Source organism: Pleurodeles waltl, chromosome 4_2 (assembly GCF_031143425.1).
Source record: "Pleurodeles waltl isolate 20211129_DDA chromosome 4_2, aPleWal1.hap1.20221129, whole genome shotgun sequence".
In the NCBI taxonomy this organism is placed as follows: domain Eukaryota; kingdom Metazoa; phylum Chordata; class Amphibia; order Caudata; family Salamandridae; genus Pleurodeles; species Pleurodeles waltl.
The window spans coordinates 648,805,863-648,828,247 of NC_090443.1; positions in this window are offsets into that span (position 1 = coordinate 648,805,863).

Below are 22,385 nucleotides of genomic sequence, written 5' to 3' on the forward strand. Positions count from 1 at the left end.
CAATCAGCTCAGTAAATCAAATCTCTACATGTCATTACCCAAGACCTCATAATTCATGCTATCTCCTTGCATCCAGAATTACCTGGACCCTTGGTAATAATGATTCTGAAATAGGGAACTACGGGGAATTATTACGGATCACTCATAATGAGGGCCGACAATGCTTGGACATCCTGATGAAATGACTAGCATGTACCGGAAAGAAGGCCGAGAGTAAAGAGCTGAGCGGAGAGCTGCGTGAGAGGAGTGGAAGAAGGAGAGCCGGTACTGCCACGCAGCTGCTCTCCTGAGCCAGGTCGGAGTGGCTCAGAGACATGGCGAGTGGAGTGAAAACAAATAGACTTGCGTCGCCGCCGAAGTGCCTGTGTGCAGCTTGTCAGCTCGAGCCGGTGTCTGGCGTTTTGTTTGGGATTTTGCCAGTGAGAGGCACAAGCACTGAGACACAGCGAGGCACAGTAAGACTCGGTGCCTCGGTGATTGGACAGATTGGTGGAATGACTCATTGCTCTACCAGCGCTCAGCCAGCGCTCCCAAAAATCTACTCTCGCTTAGTATCCAGCATTGTCTTCAGCTCTCAGCCATCACCCCCGCACACTCCTACCACTCCAACCACTGAGTCCTTCTCCTGTGCCCGCTCCCACCTGCAACTCTAGCTCAGTTCGTGCAGGCACAACTGCATACATTTATATGTTTAGTGAACGTTGAGCATATGGACAGTAGGCATTATACTTCCCACACCTCTCAGCATTTCTACTGGTTTGCTACTTGGCATACGTAGTGGGTCACCAGAGGCTACAGTTGGCACTACATCAGTGTGCAAGTGCGTTGAGCCTCCTCTCTACAGAACCGGCCCGGCTAGGTCTGGGTGTGGCTGGGTGAGCTCACCCCTCTAGTGCTCCCACGTGCGATGCAGTAGAACAGCAGCTTGCTCACACGGAGTGCAGGCCCAAGACCTCAAACAGATTTGGACTATCTTAAAAATAATGAGCGCCATGGTAACTGGGGTATTTCTAAACAGCCGTTCTTGTACCCTCCAAGACCTTGCAGGTCAACGAGAATAAATTCATGCAAAGTGTGCTTCGAAGTTGGGGAGAAGGCAGTGGTAGCCCTTTGAACCCCTGCAACAGGACATCGGGCTAATCACCCTCAACATCCGAGCCCTAATCCTACAGGGAACTCTTTGTTCGTTAAACATTACACTAGCCCAGGCAAAGCTCCCTGTCTCCTCCTAGGTCTCCCTTCACATACGCAAATGAGACCTCTACAATTACAGGAAAGCAAACACAATGCATTTCACACTCGTGGGAAAGTTTATTATTGACTCTGCAATCGCCCATCAAAGTTCTGAATTTTCAGTCAGACAAACTAGAGGCACAGATCAATATAATGAACATAATGGCCATGCACATCTCAAGTATCAATCAAGAACTGGAATCTTTAACATCTCTAATTACGAGGGTACAAGCCGTATATACACCATCACCAATAAAATGTACAGCAGCCTGATAATTGTCAAATTGTCCTCACACCCAGAAGTTCTGTTGATTATTTTAGCATCACACAAGACCATCATTAAAAAATTAACCAATTATCAAAAATCGGAACAGCAGTTCAAACCAAGATACATAGCATGCGATCTCATCTCCACTGGAAGAGCAACATGAACCACTAATTCCTGCTAATCAAGCCTAAATAAAAAAGGGGTAGTAAACAAGACAATCAGTTGCCCATGCTATGATAAAAAAAAGATCTTCTCCTTTGAAACTTACCGAGAGACAATGGAAAAGTGTAAGGAAGGCAAGGCATAAAAACATACAGCCTAAGGAAATAGCCCCTAAATAAACCTATACCATATCTAGTCAGCACAGCAAAACGGACTTAGGAATTATTGCCACTAACTATCAAACTTCCCTGGGGTGAGACAGGAACTTCGACCACCATTTTAACAGTTTCCTCGGATAAAACACCTCCACAATCTTACAACATTAAAGTTCAATTTCAAAGTCAGGAGGACACCAAGGAGCAAACAACTGTGCTTCCTCCTTTGAACCAGTACAACTGGTGGGTGAGCCAATCATGACACCTGGTTCCAGATTAACATTCCCTTGATAAAGGATCAGAATCATGGGGCTGAATGAGTGGGCTACCCAGTCAGACATGGTGAGAAATCACAAATCTGTTTATCAAATCAGGATATCAGCTCTACTCACTCTTCCATCTGAGCAGTGGACTCAGGGGAACAGCCTTTGCATCAAGGAGGCAGCATACCCCACGAGGAACATAGCAAATTGAAGGCAGATACCCCCAGCCAAAACGCACTGTCTATCATTATCAATGGATGGTCATGGCTGAATGATTACTTTAAAGTCTTTAAAGTCAGCAAAGGACACCTCCGTTTCCTAAAAAAAAGTGCCCTACTCATTGGGAAACCAGATGTTTAAAAATGAGGCAAAGAGAAAATCTTGCAGGACTACAATCAGGTACATCTCACACTCCAGATGTTGTCAGGCAAGGAAAGCAACCTACGAGACGCTCTTCAAAACCTCCATTCGTGCAGGATGACAGGTTGACCAAACTACTACTTCAACCAGAGTATGTTACTTAAGATCACCGTGATGTCCTTAACAGAGGCAATATAATAAAGTTACTTGGAGTGATCCCAGAACTCCAATGTATAACTACAGCAGAACTAATAGCAGTTGAATTTCTGCCAACAAACAAAAGCGGATCTAATTTTCTCCTAAGCCTCAGTCTTTGAAAGTTGGGGGGGTTGTGTTAAAAACCTCCAGCCACCTAGTAACCCTCTCCCACTGACACAGAAAATATGCCCATCACACTTACCAGTTAGGCAAGTTCAGTCAGTACTGAGGGTTGCAAGAAACACCACTCGAGGTAACTCAGATCAAAGCCCCAACATACTTTGTTTCAACCCAGTCGAGCCTCATTGAGACTGGCACCCCCATCCTTAAATGCACCACGTTCCACATAAGTTCCAAATGCAACTACATCACCTTCAGAAATGGAGTTCCTACATCTCTTGTCTTGGAATACTGCAGACGCTAAAACTTTGCTCAAGGATGGCTCCCTACTAAAGACTTGGGCAAAGTAGATGTAATAGCCCTTCAAGAAACTTAGTTGTTGCTTGACCTCTCAATAGATAGCTTCATGTCCTATCAAACCAAGGCAAATAAACACAAACAATGCAGTAGTCCTAGTAGGGGCCTAACAGTTTACATATCACTTTTCTTGAATATCACTACAGAAGAACTACCGCATGCATACCCTGATGTTCAAATCATCAAACTAAGTAACTGGCCACAGGAAGATAGACCACCCCTCTAACTGTCCAATATCTACATTTACCCTAATGCCTCTAAGAAGAAGGCCTCATCCAGCTATAGGCAACTTCCGTCTATTTGGGGCATGATAATGTCGGGTGACTTCACTTTAAACCTCATCCACACTACTGAAGATGATGAAATACTTAACACTGACAACTCATTCTGGAATGTCCCAACCCAGGACAATTCTAAAGCTAATCATTAAGACCAATATGGAAAACAGTAAGTCACGATGCTGGAATTCCTCAGAATGAGGTTCCTAAACAGTAGGTTTCTGGAAGATACCCCCAAGGTACACCAAAGACTGCCCTAAGTTGTGATCAATCATCAACTATACAATTGTCTCAGTGCCTCTGATTCCTCTGATCAACAACTTCACAATTGAATACAGCACAAGTAGGGATCATTTGTTCCAGCCCCTGTCAATAGAAACAGTCCGTGTATTCACATACAGGCCTCAAAAGAAATTGGTGCCACTGAAACCCAAATCGAAAGCAGTTACGGTTGTAGACTGAAACACCAGGCCTTGCATCGCAGGCCAAAGAGTTAATGACTGACAGTTTAAGAAAAAAGATACATCTAACTGATGCTTGGGACCACTTTGGAAACAAACTACTACAGCACTTTCAAACATCAACACAATGACAGTTCACAGGCTCACAAGCCTAGACCATAGGGACAACCCACCTCTGGAATGAATATGCTGAGCTGAGAAAAAGCAAAGGAAACTCACTAGGCATAGTCCAACTTGAAAATTCTTCACTCTGGGAGCAACTGAAGAGCCTTAAGAAAGCCTACAGAAAGCTGCTGTGGAAAGAAAAGAACACAGCAAGAGATATATCCTGGGCAAAAATAATATTCTGCTCCAGCCGACTAAACCATGGCAATTCTGGGTAACTATTAACAACTTCATTTCCAGAGGTAGATGCACAAACATCTCAGAATCTACGTGGGTGAATTATCATACTTCAAGTTTCTCCATAAAATATCAGCCGAGTTGTGTTGTTCACCCAACAAGCATTCAATTGACCATGAATTTATCTAGAAGGAATTTGCAGACAGCAGGAAATGATCCCATGTACACCCCATCACTAGTTCACAAAAACCTTTGTATGGGCCATTGAGATGGTGCCCCAGGTTCAGATGCAGGCCATTTTTTTTAAAGGGGATGTAGAATTTAGTTTGGGGGTGCCAGCGTTACTGTTCAAGGAAATTCAGTTAATTGATGTCATTTTCAAAAGGTGCCAAGGTTCCATGAAAAATCCAATACACAAGGGCAGGTACAGGACAAACCCTGCCAATTACAGGCTTACAGCCCTTCTAGATTCCGAGGTAAAATATTATGCGTTCCTGTTATTCGCAGACCTAACAGATTGGTCCAACAAAAACAATATTATTCCTCCAAACTAAACTGGCTTCAGGAAATGAGTGGGCACCATAACAAATGTTCTAGCCTCCGCCTTCTTGATTGATCAATGCAAGCTGCGGAATTGGAATATGCATCTTGGCTATATTGATTTCAAAGTGTTTTTGACTAGGTCAATAGAGAGCTGCTTTGGAGTGAATTGAAGAAGTGGGGTCTACCAAACTCCCCACAAAAGGCAATATCCTCATTTATACAGACACTTGGGTCCAAATACAAATTGAAGATGGCACAAGACTGAGCAGAAGGATGCCAGCACATCTAGGATTGAAAAAGCATTGTGTGTTAGCCCCTCATTTATTTAAGCTCTTTATGGCAGACCTCACCTTTTTTGGGTGAAGAAAACTCTCATCCACCCCACCTGGTTCCTTTCCGCCTCAATCACTTATCTTATGCAGACGATATTGTGTTATTTCCTAAATCACAGGTGTGCCTACAAAAATCATTGAACGTACTGGCCAACTACACAAGATTTAATCATCTGGAGGTCAATGTGACCAAAACAATGCTAGTTGGCAACCAACTGGTACACGCAGTGAGAATGGTACTAAATGACACCTAGCTAGAATCAGTAACACACTATAAATATTTTGCTCCTATATTTTGACACAAGAGGAACACCAAAAGCAATATATTGAGAATATATATATATATATATATATATATATATATATATATATATTTCACGATCTTAGCAAAAAAAATTAGACGGGTCCTCTTACCATCCACTCTTAACAGTTATTGCTTCAAAATACTACCAACAATCTCCTGTGACAGTGTGGCAATGCAAAGCCTGAATGTGGCAACATTAGACAAAATACAGACCAACACATTCAGGTGAGTGCTCAACCTATCCCAGAACACATCTGCAGCACAACATCACCTAGAATTTGGCCTAACGAGGCAAGACCTACCCAGAAGTGCAGATGCGATAAATATAAAGACCTGATACAAAATCTGCCACACCCAAGATTCTCTGAATAGTGCCCTTTGGTCAGCTGTCCAAAACAGCCGGCAATCGGCCTATAGCAAATATTTGTCCACATCAATCAAAAGATTTAGGGCCATATTTATACTCCGTTTGCGCCGGATTTGCGTCGTTTTTTTTAACGCAAATTCGATGCAAAACGAACTCCATATTTATACTCTGGCGTTAGACGCGTCTAGCGCCAAAGTCCATGGAGTTTGCGTCATTTTTTTGCGTGGACACCTACTTTGCGTTAATGATATGCAAGGTAGGCGTTCCTGTCTAAAAAATTGACTCCGAGGCATGTGCGCCGTATTTACACTCCCGGGCAAAAATGACGCCCGGGAGTGGGCGGGTCAAAAAAAATGACGTCCAGCCGCTTTTGCGTCGTTTTTTAGCACCTGGTCAGGGCAGGCGTTAAGGGACCTGTGGGCTCAGAAGGAGCCCAGAGGTGCCCTCCCATGCCCCAAGGGACCCCCCTGTCACCCTTGCCCACCCCAGGAGGACGCCTAAGGATGGAGGGACCCATCCCAGGGAACATAAGGTAAGTTCAGGTAAGTAATTTTAAAAAAAAAAATTTGTGGCATAGGGGGCCTGATTTGTGCCCTCCTACATGCCACTATGCCCAATGACCATGCCCAGGGGACAGAAGTCCCCTGGGCATGGCCATTGGGCAAGGGGGCAAGACTCCTGTCTTTGCTAAGACAGGAGTCATTTCAATGGGGGTTGGGAGTAAAAAAAAAAATGGCGCAAATCGGGTTGAGGCGAAAATTTTGCCTCAGCCTGACTTGCCCCATTTTTTGGCGCCCAAGCTCCAAATTCCCCTACGCCGGCGCTGCCTGGTGTATGTCATTTTTTTTGACGCACACCAGGCAGGTCCGCCGGCTAACGCCGGCTAACGTCATTGAATAAATACGGCGCCCGCATGGCGCTTCAGAATGGCGTTAGCCGGCGTTAGATTTTTTGACGCACAACTGCGTTGGCGCAGTTGTGCATCGAAAAGTAAAAATATGGCCCTTAGTCTAACAGAACTATGGGTTGGGTTCTATTTCTAATGCACAGACATTGTAGAAATATTGCCTACAATGATGAATGGCTCACAGGATTGTAGTAAGAAAGCCACTGGTCTCTGCAATTCTATCAACTCTTAAATGTCTCTATACTTCTTATTTTTTCTTTTCTAAATCAATATTTTTTATTGAAGTATATTTTCAAACATATTGCATGTCATAAAATGGTAATATAAAAGGTACTAAATAGTCTAACATGAGTAGCGCCTGAAAAACTCTAAGGCCATCATGCACTAATAAGAAACTAATTCCTTATATACTCAGTGAAAATGGGCACTGTAAAATACAGTGCTGTACAGGCATTAATTCCAATTGAACAGGGAGTAATCCTGTAGTCTTTTAGACATTCAGCATCTCAGTGCTTGCGACTAACTTAAAATGAGAACACAGTGGCTTGCCTGAGTGTTCCTGATTCATTCAGAGAACAATGGGGGGTTTTGCAGGAGAGAGAAGACCTACAATTTATCAGACGGTCGCCCTAATAAAGGAAGACCTGATACTATTAAATGTTGCGATTTAATCCAACAGACAATATATGATACATTCATGGGATGTCACTGTTGCCATATTCCGTGTCCAAACCTCATGAGCAGGAGAGAACATTTTTCTAATGATGTAGAATAGGCATAGTTGCCATGTCCAGAGCTAAATCCACACACCTTTTTGTGTGACTGTTCAGAAATGTTATGCTGCATGGTGAAGCAGTATTTATGGGAACATTGACCCTACCCCAATATTGCTGTAAAGGTAGACATGACTATAGCACGTGTACAATGTCTCCATCCTGGTGACCACATCTTCAGCAATCTGACATGGTACTATGATGAGCTTCCCATACATTTGGGGCATCAGGTAACTGCTTATAAAAACTGAAATTCAACAACTCTCCCAAAAGCCTCTATTATGCATCTCCAGAACTTTTGACCAGCTGGCATCTGTTTATTCCTTACCCAACTTGATTTGCTATTTATCCTTCATGAGGAGATGAAGCAACTAAGCGTTGTGTTTTTCTAGTAAAGCTCTGCACATATCTGATATGACTCCTGAATATTGGCTCCACTTCTGTAGATAGTCTAAGACTACTGCTTTGTAAGGGATATTTGGTAACTCAATGATTATCTGTCTGAGACAATGTCTCAGTTAGATGTATTTCAATTTCTGACATTTATCCATCAGTCTGAAGTACCTTGGAAGATATCAGAGTTCTTTACTCTATCAAATGTCTCAGAGTGAGAATACATCTACCCCTCAAGCCTGTCCATTTTAGAATTTGACAAGTGATTCAAAATGTGCTGTTAGACCAGAATGGAGCACTTTAATGGAGGTATGGTTGCAGGTGCAGCTGTTTGTGTCAGTTAACACTTTTGTATTGTTTATCAGATTGCTGAGTTGTTTTTATATTCCTGTGATGTTATCAGTCCATATATAATCCCATAGTCCATTTTCTATCCCGTGAGATGTTGATCTACTGACAACCAGTCAGGTTTTTCCAAATGAAGGGAAAAGTAGTAGACCAGATGCACCAGATGATGTACATTAACACATTAACATATCTGAAAGGTGTAACACCCTGATCCAGTATGTGATGTAATTTTGTTTCTGACTGTCACATAGTCGTTCATCACTTTGTTCAGTTTAGAAAGTACGGATTTTGGGAAGTGGGTGTGAGTTATTCGAAAGAGATAATCAAAACGGGGTTGTTGGACCTAGCCCTTTTACAGGGTCATACTCCAAACCTTTTGCCCTTTTCCTCCTTATTTTTCTGACCCTTGTTGGCTGACGTTATGAGTCTGAGCTCTTTTTCACTGCTAATCAGTGTTAAAGTGCATGCGCTCTCCCTTGTAAACTTGGTATGATTGGCTTGTACCTAATTCGCATATTTAATTTACCTATAAGTCCCTTGTAAATTGGTATCCCTATACCCAGGGCCTGTAAATTAAATTCTACTAGTGGGCCTGCGGCGCTGCTTGTGCCACCCACTGAAGTAGCCTTTCAAACCTGTCTCAGGCCTGCTAGCGCAGGGCCTGTGTGCGCAGTTTTTCTGTCACCGGGACCTTGCATCTAAATTCACTTGCCAGACGCAGAGCTCCCCTTTTACTACATGTAAGTCACCCCTAAGGAAGGCCCTAGCTAGCCCTATGGTGCCATGTATGAAGAAGGCAGGATATGTGCTTAGTAATGTGGCCTGTCCTGGTAGTGACAAACAGCATGTTTGGTTTCTCACTGCTGTGAGGGCTGCCTTCTCATGGGATTGCATTGGAAATGCCCTGCCTTATGTGTAAGGGGTATTTTCGGATCTAAGAAGGGTAGTGTATGCATGTTTGGTATGGTTGAAATGGTAATGAGAAATACTGCTTACTGGTATAGGTGCATTTTTTATTTTCATTACAGAAATGCCACTTTTTGTGCTTATGACTCTGGTGTTTTGCAGCTTGACTCCAATCCACGTCTGGGCAGAGTGACAGTTGGGCTTTGTGCATACTTTTCAGACAGCATGTACAGGGAGGGTGGGGGTGTCACAGATGTGCATCTACATACTGAATAGTTTTCCTGGGCTAAGAAAAGGGAGAGGCGGGGCACACCTGCAATTGTAAAGGCTGTGCCCTGGCCTCACACAATAGGGTAATTTACCCCCAACCGATGTTTAGAGCCTGTGCTGGAGGAGACAGGGGACACTCTTAGAGCCAGTTGTAACTGGTTGAAACCACCTCTCCTCCTCATTGAAAATGCTTTTCAGAACTGAGTATAAGCACAGGGGATTTTTCCCCACAATTTAGACTTGAAGAGACTTACTTGAAACTGGACGCAGGACGCTGCTGAGTTGACTCACTAGGACCCACCCTGGACTGCTGCTGCTGTGCTGACCTATGACCTGCCTGGTCACTAGGAGGAACTGCCACCATCTGCATCCCTTGTGCTGGCCAGTTGCTGGTCCTGCTATCCCTGTGCTTCCCCTCTTTCTTGTCTCCAGGGGCAGGGTGCCATGCACCTCCTCATAAAGTGCCTAGAGGGCGCTTTGTCACTTGTACCACCTGTGCTACTAAGCACCTTGTTGTACAGGGGCCCTTGCGCTGTGAAGAGCGCGTCGCTGTGCCCCTTCTCTCTGCTGAAACCCAGGCACTCCTATTGCTGTTGAAAATCACTGCTGCGAACTGGGCTTATGTAATGCCCCCCTGCGCTTGCAAAAGTGCATTGTTGCCGTGAGAGAATTCATGGCCATGACCTGGCTTTTTCTTTCTTTTAAGTGTCCCGGAGTCGCATTGTCCCCTGTGCCCCCGTGGAACCACCAGAAGAAAGGAAAGGAGCGAGTGTGCTCCTATCATGCCCCTGGGATGAAGCACACTCCAAGGAGCGCCCCTGGGGCACAAGCAGGCACCCGCTTCGGTATCTCCAGGGACTGGGGAAGGAAGCCTCATCGGAGGCTCCCCGCCTCGCCGGTCCTCCTAAATCTCTTTTGGAAGGACTGACACGAGGAAAGGAAGCCTCATCGGAGGCTGCCCCGTTTCCCCGAGGAGCACTCATTCTGAGACCGCGGGCGGGAAGGAAGCCTCGCCGGAGGCCCCTTGTGCCATAGGTCTCCTTCTTTGTGGCCCTTGTTGTTTTCTTGGGCTTGCCTTTCTCCCCCCCTCATTGGAGGGCCAGTGAAGGCCCAGGGGGCCTCAGAGATCGCAGGCCCCAGGAGGGGCACACTATAAAACCACAGGAGAGGGGGCAGACTGCCCCCTTCCCCCAGAATCAACACACAGTCCCCGTTTGGTGCAAGGAGTGCCGGGGGCCCTCCTGCCTGTCCACATCACAGCACTAGAGGTGCCTTGGCAGAATAAAACAGGTACTTTCAAAGCATAAAAAACTTCAAATGTTCCTAGTTTGGACGTGGTGAATTAATTATGTTCGCCTTTGACTTTTAGCGCCATATACTTGCTGATGTGCCTTTTAGGGGCCGGACATGCTTTTTGGTGTTGATTACTTGCCATATGGTTTTATAATGTTCCTGATTTAGGTATGTATGATACTTTTATGACATGTGCATTTATTTCTTTACTGTGATTCCTGACTACTGCTTACGTTGCAGAATCCTGAGTACTTACGTGTTCTAATGTGACTACTGCTTATTCTTGCAGAGTATTAGTAACCTGTGTAACGTTCTGACACTGCTAAGGTAGCAGGGTATTATTGACGTGATGTTTGGTCTAATTATGTTTTGTGCAATACAGTTTATTTTTACATAGCTCAGTGTTGTGTTTACTGTATGGCGTTTATATTGCGTCACATGTGTTGTGTGTGTTGTGCAAATGCTTTACACCATGCCTCCGGATAAGGCCTGACTGCTTGTGCCAGGGGTTATCTTGGACGTGTAACTCCCTTGCCCTGACTAGAATGGGTGGGTTCCCAAGCCAACCACAAACCCCATTTCTAACAGGGGTGCTATTTCTGTTTTTATCATTATGTACCTGTCCCCATACCAACAGGTGCACATGTAACCATTTTACGAAGTCAAGCTTTTTTTCACAATCAAGTCTACAATGTTTTAAATTTAGAGATTCTAGATTGCCTCCAATTTGGATAAATAGATATTTAATCGTGGCATCAGACCATTTGCAACAGGTGCTTTCGATGAGGAAATAAGCTGTATTAGTGTTCATAGGCAAGGCTTTACTCTTATTCCAATTAAAGGTGTAACCAGAAAAAAAACTAAAAACTAAAAACAGTGATTGTTTCGAGCACAAGGGAGAAGGAGGATTCTGGATTAGTGAGCAAGAGTAAGATGTTGTCTGCATATAAGTGTAATTTCTCGTCCCCTGCTAGAGTGGATTTTCCTAACGTTTCCTGTGAGGCTCTGATTTTTGCTGCCAAGGGTCCTGGGGCTAGCAATAAAAGAAGCTTGGATCGACAGGCAAACTTGTCTGGTGCCTCACATTATCATAAAGGTGTCCTGCTTGAAGCCATTGCAAGTAACATTTGCTACAGGGCATAGTATAGTGTCCCAACAATTTGGAGAACATATTTCATGAAGCCTGCTCTGCACATGACACGGAATAGACCAGGTAATTCAAGCCTATCAAACGCATTCCCAATGCCCATCAATAGTGCATTTGTTTTGAAAGTGTCATTGTGTGCCGGGCAAAATATGTGAGAGAACAGTCTCATATGATTATTTGAAGGATGCTTACGGACAAATCCAACTAGGTTGCTATGGATTAAGGAAGGAATGCCTCTTTTCAATCTTGTAGACCAACCTTTGCTATTATTTTCATGTCACTAGTATCGAATGAAATTGAAAATGAAACTGCTGCATTGATGTGGGTGATTTTCAGGTTTAAGGAGGAGTATTTCTGAGACCTTATTAAACTTTGGATGTAGAAAGTCTGTATTCTGCATTTCTTTGTCAACTTTGTACAGTAGTGGTACCAGCAATAGATCATTGATCTTGTAATACACAATAGGGAAGTGTCTTACCCTTGACTTTCTCAAACTGCATGCTTTTAATGGCTTCCTTTATTTCTTCAACTGTTTTTTATGATCAACAGCAATTGAGGCCTCCTCGATAAGGCATAGAAAGATAAGGTCATCAAAGGAATCAGTTTTTGTTGCAAAGCCCTAGCTTCGTCCTCTGAAGAGTAAAGTCATTTTTGAATAAAGTGGAAAACTCTTCTGTTATCAATATCAGGTTTATAATTAGACTTTTTGGGGTGCCTAGTGCTGAAAGAGTGTGGAGAAATTCACCTGCATGAGAAGGTGGGCCAGTAATCTACCATCCTTTTCTCCAGATTCATAGTGTCTGCATTTCAGTCTGCTTAATGCTTTCTCTGCTAGTGTTGGTTGTTTAAAGGTGTCTCATGTTGGTGACTGCTTCTATTATTCAACAGGGGCCCTTTGGCAAAGGAGCGGTGGCCCGCTGCTGAAAGCAGAACAATCAAGGGATAAGAGGTATTTTATTGTCTCTTTATTTTTTGTCTTTCATAGGGTTGGATGGGGCTAGCCTCTGCCACATCAATAAGTGGATGAGGAGTAGTGGTGTGCTTCTAAGTGCACCTGTCAGTTTGTCTGAGGCTGGCCTTAGATACTCTCCACCAAGCTGTATTGTATAGCTGGGTGGAGACCAAGCGCATGCCCCACTCTCTTCCTGAGCAGCATTTATTCCCGCTCTGGCCAAACGCAGCACTTCTCTCATGCTGTGTAACAGCATGAGAGAAGAGTCAGAATTGGTTGGGGAGGGAAGAAGATGAGAGGTGGCTGGAGCTGGAGTAGCCGCTCGCAGAGGAGCAGGCAAATTTATTCGTTTTTTTTACTTTCCCCCAAACCCTCTACTCCGCGCACTCCCCCCGACACCCCGCACCCGTTCCTGGCAGCAGCCACAAACCTTATTCCATTAAGAGACTGATTGGTTGTTCAAGTGTTTGTCGTTCCTCTTATGCACTTTTTCTGTGAATGACTGAGGGCCTCATTACGACTTTGGCAGTTGGAATTTTCTGACCGCCAAAGCCCCGGTGAGGAGGCTGCCGTCATACTGATGGCCTCTCCCCAGTTGTACTGCGATGTTTCCAATGGACTGACCAGTGGAAACATCATATTACAAAGCTTTTGCTTGTCAGACCGGCAGAAAAAGTGCTGCAGCATTGGCCTCGGCTCCCTTAAGGAAGTAAAGACCAAAATCATGGTACACCAGTACCCTCGGAATGCACACTATCTACAGTGCAGAAAGTGTGCATTCCGAGGGTATTGGCAGGTGGGCCTCTGCACTTCCCATGCCAAAAATAAGGGCAGTGCAGGGGCCCCCTGTGGCCCCCAGCACTGGCTTTTCACCAGGCTGTCCATTCCAGGGACTCCACCATGAGAAGCCTGGCAGAAAGAGGGCTCGTGATCAACACTGTGGTGCTGAGCTCAGCAGCAACAGTGAAAAAAGTAGAGGGCCCCCAACATTACAATGTAAGGACAGCAAAAACAGGGTAAGAACCACACAAAAAAATGAGCACAAATGCTCCCTCACACTAATGAAAGGAACAATCCCTTACTTATATTATCATAGTACATACAAAGGAGCTGAAAAAACAATAATTTGAAAAGAAAAACCCCAGGGAAAGATCTAAATTCTCCACCACTCAACACTCTACTAAAACACTCATGCATCCAAATGATAAATCGTAATGGAGCAATATCTGAAAAATGATTTAATAAATAATCCCAAATACAACAAAAAACATAAAATCACTACTAAAAAGGCCCCCACCTGCTCCACAAGGATATAATATCCATTATTAAATCCCTCATAAGCCCACACAATCATATCCTCATCACTAAACCACACCACTCACCTGCATCCATTATAAATCAAACAGGCACAAACTCACTCGTCCTCACAAAAGTATAGCCACATCCAATAAGTGTCTTTCACTTTTTTTTTTCACTTATGGACGGATCACTTCTATATGGAGAAAGCAAATTAATATACAATTATCGTCATATCCTTAGGACCATATTATTCTACAGGTCCCCATTATCTCTTTGTTCTTCTTTTTCTTTTTCATTCCACATAATCCACCCACCACCTGAGAGCCCCATTTCTTAACCCTCGGTAATGGTGTGCATAAGGACAATCAGTATGAGGTGATAATTAGTAGTGGCTATAATATTATTTTTATTTGTCCAATGTTATCCACATAACTTACCACATCTTCCACTTAACCGTTAAAATCCTTTTAATATTTAAAAAAGGTCCATTGCCATCCAATTGGCTCTCAATTTCAGACCTACACATTAAATTCAACAATAAACTTGTGGGGAACAAGAAATTTCTTGGGACTTGGACCCTTATAGCCAAACAATGTAGTCGTGATTGGGTGTTACAATCATTGAGATGGCACAAGAGATGGTGGTTATAGAAAAACAAGAAATTGAGGAATTGGAAAAAGTTCTGAAGGAAAGTATGGTCTTCGACTATGCAAAGAAATGTCTGGGGGAATTGAATTATGAAGTAGAAGGATCCAGATATTACTTAATGAATAAGAAATCTGCAAAACTCAGGAGGGATACAAATAGTTTTAATTATGAACTGACATACCCTTACCTTCAGGGTTATTATCAAGTGACAAGAGATCAGAGGGGAGATATGACCCCCAAAGGGAGATGGTTGGCCCCAAAGGTAGGGGGGAAAAACATGTGACTTTCTCTGAATCCTCTGGTTCAAGCAGTGAGGAGGAGGAATGTATACATGAAGAAAAAGACTTCTCAGGAACAGGAGAACAGAGTAATAACAATTTTTAGAATCACGCCTACGATCTGGTCAAAGGAGCAGAGGGAACAGGGGGAGGGGCCCACCGCAGAGGAATCAACCTCAACAAGAATATATGAGGGCAAGGAACCAAAGATATTAGCGGTAGACTAAGCCCCCATAGTGCATCTGACCCAGAAGATACAAACTAACAGGGAAGTAGAAGTTTTAGAAAAGGGTCTTAGTTTGGTCCAACAGCAAGGGTTGACATCTACGAGCCTGTTTTAGGAAAGTTAGGTTGCAGAAGTTCTTTTTAGAATGGGAGTATACTAGAGATGGTAGAAACATTTTTGGGTTAAGATCTAGGGCAACTTTTACCCCTTCCCTTGCACAAGTAGGGAAGGAGGTAGACTTATTCAAAAGACTAGTAGAGATGGACATTCAAAGGATCCCTTAGGACCCCCTGAAATCTAGTAATAATTTGAATAATGAACAGCGAACCACCCTCCAATCCCTCCAGCAGGATTACACTGTCACTATAAAGCAAGTTGATAAAGGGGGTGGGGTTGTAATCTTTGACACCTTGGATTAAGAAAAATGAGCAAAGAAACTTCTGTCGGTGAAAGAACACTATCTGAAAGTTCCCATGACAAGGATGGAAACCTTAAAGAGGGAGGTAGGAATCGTAATAGGTGAAGAATTAGCAGAAGGATTGATTTGTGAGGAAGAGTATTGATTTCTTACAAATAAAAATCCCACAATCCCTGCATTTTATGGGCTCCCAAAAATCCCTAAATATCTGATGGATCCACTATTGAGACCGATAATTTTATGTATAGGGTCTCTAATAGAACCTCTCAGTAAATATGTGGATAGTTTTATTAAATCACTGGTGAGGGAGCAAAGATCAGCAATTAGGGATTCAGCACACATGGGCCCATATTTATACTTTTTGACGCAAAACTGCGCTAACGCAGTTTTGCGTCAAAAAAATTAGCGCCGGCTAACGCCATTCTGAAGCGCCATGCGGGCGCCGCATTTATTGAATGACGTTAGCCGGCGTTAGCCGCCGGCGCCGTTTGGTGTGCGTTAAAAAAAACGACGTACACCAGGCAGCGCCGGCGTAGGGGGATATGGGGCTTGGGCGTCAAGAAATGGGGCAAGTCAGGTTGAGGCAATTTTTTCACCTCAACCCGATTTGCGCCATTTTTTTTTCACTCCCAACCCCCATAGAAATTACTCCTGTCTTAGCAAAGACAGGAGTCATGCCCCCTTGCCCAATGGCCATGCCAAGGGGACTTATGTCCCCTGGGCATGGTCATTGGGCATAGTGGCATGTAGGGGGGCACAAATCAGGCCCCCCTATGCCACAAAAAAAAAAAAAAAAAAAAACTTACCTGAACTTACCTTAATGTCCCTGGGATGGGTCCCTCCAGCCTTGGGTGTCCTCCTGGGGTGGGCAAGGGTGACAGGGGGTGTCCCTGGGGGCATGGGAGGGCACCTCTGGGCTCCTTCAGAGCCCACAGGTCCCTTAACGCCTGCCTTTTGCAGGCGCTAAAAAACGGCACAAAAGCGGCCGTACGTCATTTTTTTTGACCCGCCCACTCCCGGGCGTGAATTTTGCCCGGGTGTATAAATCCGACGCACATGCCTTGGAGTCGATTTTTTTGACGGGAACGCTTACCTTGCATATAATTAACGCAAAGTAGGTGTCCACGCTAAAAAATGACGCAAACTCCATGGACTTTGGCGCTAGACGCGTCTAACGCCAAAGTATAAATATGGAGTTAGTTTTGCGTCGGAATTGCGTAAAAAAAAACGATGCAATTCCAGCGCAAACGGAGTATAAATATGCCCCATGATATCTAAGGTCCAAAGTTTGGGAGTTCTATAAGTGTAGGCAATTCTTGGTTACCTTAGATATAGAGGCACTCTATACAAACATCCCACAGGATATTTCCATTAAAGATAATGGTGGAAACTCTAGAGGTAGAATTATTTACGAAGCCCACTGATAAAATACCCTTCTCCATTATTTGAGTTTTCACCGTAAAGCCCAATGGGATAATATCCCTTTTGGGCAATTTCTGAGGCTGAGAAGAAATCGCACCTCGCTTGATAATTATAAACACTCAATGGTAATAAAACAGAAATTAAAAGATAGAGGATATCCTCATAAGTTGATTAGCCATTTCTTCAAAAGAGCCCACTTTTACATTAGGGAAAGTATGTTTGAAAAGCCATGTAGGAAAAATGAGATGAATAGGATAGTGTTTTTTAGCCAATTTAATGCCATTAAAAATAGGATTAAGAATGTCATAAATAGAAATTGGCGTGTCTTAAATAAAGAAGAAGAAACTTCCTTGAGTAAACCTCTTCACACATTTAGGTGTAATAGAAATCTAAAGAATAGGCTGGTACACACCTACAGGGCAAACACCCTGCCAGACAACTTAGCCTGACCGTTAATATAATCAAGGGGAACTATAAATCTGGAAATTGTAGTTTCTGTGACTTATGCATGGAAGAGAAATCCATTGAATACCAGGGCTTAAAGTGAATGAATAATGTTGCAGTAAAAACTTTATTTATTTGATTATATTCCTCTGTGGCCTAGGATACGTGGATGAAACAGGTAGGGAATTCAGAACCCACATGTGTGAGCATAAATCAGCCATCAAAACGGGCAAGATTAATGCGCCATTAGTAGAACATTTTCAGGAAAGAGGACATTCTGAGAGAGATCTGCGGAGATTTATCCTGGAGAGAATTTTCCCTAAGAAAAGCGGTGGCAATGGAGAGATGTTGAGGAAGAGGACAGAATTGTGGTACATCATTAGATTAGACTGTGAAGAAGGGTTTAAATAGTAAAGAAAATTGGGATATAGGCTTTTTTTATAACTAACTGATTATTAGGACATCTTGGATCTGCAGTTTAGGTAAGTTTATGTCAGATTTATCAGCCATTTTGAAATCTATTATGGGAGGATAAGTGAACGAGAATTAGCGGTATGGGGCTTTTTGTTCAGACCCATATTTAATGGAATGGTAAGATTCTCATCAATTTGTTTTGAAACTCTTATGGAAATAATGGGACTCGTGCAGGAGAACTGGTGGCATGGGGCCACAGGAATGCATCCCTATTTATTAGAACGGTGAGATCTTTCATTAATTTTGACTTTTTTTTATAGATTCAATATGGGGGAAGAAAATATCGCTATAGTTGGGTCAACGGCACAGTGCTCTCTGCTTCAAATAGGAAGTGAGGACTTGCGACACAGTTTATGTCTGATAAATCCAATATGGCGTGGGAAAAGGGCCCACGGGAAAGAGGTTAGTGGCAGAGGTTCCCTGCCGATGTTCAAAAGGAAGTGGCGGTTTAGAGAGTAGGAAGTGACATTACAGAGAAGAACAGTGAGGATTATCCTGATTCATGGATTCATCGGTAGATAACATACCCTCCTTAAAATATAAGGGAGTAACATGGGGATAGTTTATTTTATGAATTAACAAAGGAAGGACGAGAACACTGTCATGCTGCTTCATCAAAAAGGTAAGTGCTGCGGATTGATAAATCGGGGATTTGAAAGAGAGGGAAATCACACTTGATGATATCAAAAGAAATGGACCAAAATCACTCTGTATGCAGAGTGTCCCATTTGTGGTTTATCTGATGAATGTGATTATAAACCAATTTAAAAATGAAATGGCATACAACAGAGAAGTTATACATAGCCCCCATGAATGTACTTGTGGCTGGTACGTTTGGTTTGGGATCAATATGAATTTGAGAGATATAGCTAAATAGATGATCGATGCTGAATAACAGTCGGTACATATTTAAAATATTTCCGAAATATCCGGAAAAGACAATAAGCGTGATATTCTGTGATCAATGGGATATATAAAACAGAAATCAGATCATTTTTATGTATAAGGTTGCCTGAGGTTATCATACACAGGAATTGATAAGATAGATTCTTTCATGATTTATGCAAAATGGATTGTAGTGAGGGTACCATATTGTGAAAGATCATGATGCTGTGGCAGGCAGAAGATTATTTTTACCTGTGATAAGTATAAAGTGTGATCATTAATGGCTGGAACAATATTTATAGACTTTTTTGGAAAGTATGTCTTTTTGGGACACTAGGTAAGCAACTTTATTGTTGAATTTGATTTGTAGGACTGAGATTGAGAGCCAATTGGATGGCACTGGATTTTTTTTTTAAATATATTAAAAAGATTTTAATGATTAAGTGGAACATATGGCAAGTTATGTGGATAACATTGGGCAAATAAAAATAATAATATAGCTACTACTAATTATCACCTCATACCGATTGTCCTTATGCACACCGTTACTCGGGGTTAAGAGATAAGCCTCTCAGGTGGTGGGTGGATTATGTGGAATGAAAAAGAAGTGCAAAGAGATAATGGGGACCTGTAGAATAATATGGTCCTAAGGATATGACGATAATTCTATATTAATTTGCTTTATCCATATAGAAATGATCAGTCCATAAGTGAAAAAGAAGTGAAAGGCACTCACTGGATGTGGATATACTGGGTGACGATGAGTGAGTTTGTGCCTGTAAGATTTATATTGGAGGTAGGTGAGTAGTGTGGTTTAGTGATGAGGATATGATGTGTGGGCTCATGGGAGCAAGCACCGATAACATTGATTACTCACCTTGGTTTTTGATGTGATGTTTTAATAAAGGAATAAGGGTGATCTCCTCATGGAGTTACGTACAGCTTGGGGGGATTTAATAATGGGTATTATACTGTTTTTTTTTGTTTTAGAGCCATAGGGAGATTAGGAAAATTAGGAATTTACATATTTTTTGTTCATCTTGGTTTTTGTACAGATATGGATTGATTGTGTTGGGAGAATATATAATCATCCTGAAGAAAGAGGTAACAGGACTGTGAAAAACAACTAAAACTCGTCGACGTAAGTTGAATTACTGGGCCCATTGGGATTGGCCTAAAATAGATTAAGAACTTGGTGCAGGAATCAGTTGGACAGTACATACCAAAATTAGGGCCAGTGCCGGATGATAAACTATGAAGATGTCCTGTGTTTTGTCTCTCATAATATTTTGTTTTAGGTAAAACTCCCTCTAGTTGCCCCTTGTGGAACAAAGTGGGGGCCTTTTTAGTGGAGATTTTAAGATCTTTATTGTATTTGGGATTATTTATTAAATATGTTTGTTTTCAGATATTTATTCAGAATGATCATTTGGATGTATGAGTGTTTTAGTAGACTGTTGAGTGGTGGAGAATTTTCAGCTTCCCTTGGGGTCTTTTTTAAAAAATTACTGTGTTATGGCGCCCTGTCCCCTTAGGGCAATAGGTTAAGTGGTACCCTCTCTCCCTTGGTTTTAGAGCTGAAACAACAATATACTAGGTATAAAAATTTCAAAGCCAAATATTTTATTAATTGCAAATCACTTCATTTACTTTGACTCCACCTTTCTTTTTCGAGAAATACAATATACAAGTCATACCACATATATTAGATCACAGCACACACTGCCTCTCAATTTACTCAAAACTACAAATCCATCCACTTCGGTCATACCACCACCTTTTGCACACCACTCATACACTGTCACTTATAAATTACAAAAAATATTTTTACACATGGGACAAAACATAAACAACTTAATAGGGTCACTCCTTCCCAAAAAGGGGACCATGAGCTCTGATCCTCTTGGTTTCTTTATAAACATTTCAGTAAGTTTCATAATCATACACCTATACAGTTTGCCATAGGTCATGCTCATTCTTGCAAATACTTTCATAGATTTTCCTAATATCAAGACAAATCTTGTAACAACTCTGACTGTGGCCACCCTGTTGGGAACCATGTTCCTGGTGGTGAAAGCTTTCCCCTAGCCGCCCGACGGCCAGGGTAGTAATTTGGCAGTCGAGCCACTAGGAGTGCAGCGGTCTGACCACCAACACAAGTTTGGAGGCCTTAAGCCCACCAGACTCATAATGAGGCCTTGAGTCCTTTATTTATTTCCTCTCATGTAGACTCTACTGGCCACCCATATTATTTACGAAGAGGTGACTGATCTAACTAGTTTTTGAGATATAGGTTTAATTGTCGATTGACTTTACGCATGGCTTCTGGGCCCTTGTATTTCCATTTTGGTATTCTCGAACTCCCCTTCATTGATTTCATCAGGTCCATGACTATATCCAACAGAATTAGGAAATGGTTTTATATTCCTTTGTCAAAGATTTCACTTGAAGAAAGATTGGGCGATTGCCCTGTAGAAATTAGAATGTAGCCGATCCTCATTTCACTATTATGCAGACGGGAATAAAATGTATATTATTTGTCACAAGAATGCAGGAGGTGTCGTGAGTCATCAAAGCATTGTCTTTTTGAAGCTCAAGTAACATAATTCTCTTGGTGTTCTAACTTGTTTGGGGAAGCTCCAATGGTCGAGCATGCGATCTATGCCATGCTCTAATTTACTCTCATCAGGAGCTGTCTATGACTAATGTCCAACAGTAACCAGTGCAGTTTCTAAAAGAATGCTGTTTTGGATCATGTTGAATCCTATACATTTCCCAGGATAACATGGAAAGACTATATATGACGTCTTACTAGGATGTTGCCTCTTTCAGCGTCTGGCCATGTCTTGCCAGCATGGGCCACCAATCTTTGTGGACCGGGATTGCTGTTTTCCACAACCGTTTTAAACCCACTGTTTAAAAGACTCTGCCTACCCAAAATCTTTGTAGATTACCAGATTCCTCATCAGATAAATGTGTTTCTTGGATCACTGGATTCTTTGATGGGAAATAAGTCAGTATTTTCTTTCTTTTATGTAACTGTAGAGTACTATAGCATTCAGGGATACTACTCTTGGGCAATTCAGAAGTCATTTTGTGTTCATCTTTGAGAATCTGAGGATTCTAGTAATCTTTCTAAATCTAAAGCATCCATAAATTTGCTTCTCAAACCTTCAATTATAATAACCATTGTTTCAGGGTTTAGCAGGCTAGACCTGGCATCCTTACGGTGATCTTACCATAGAAGTTTTGCTTGTCACCTCCTGTTGTTACTGTATCTATTGGCCTTTGGACTCTGAGCACTTTACCACTGCTGCCCAGTGCTAATGTGCATGTGCTTTTCCCCCAAACATGGTAATATTGGTGCATACACAATTGTCATATTAATTTTACTTGTAAGTCCCTCATAAAGTGGCATAGCATATACCCATGGCCTGTAAATGAAATGCTACTAGTGGGCCAGTAGCACTGATTGTGCAATCCCACTTCAGTAGCTCTTAAATTTGTCTCTTTCCTGCCATTGCATAGGTAGCCTGTGTGTTCAGTTTCATTGCCACTT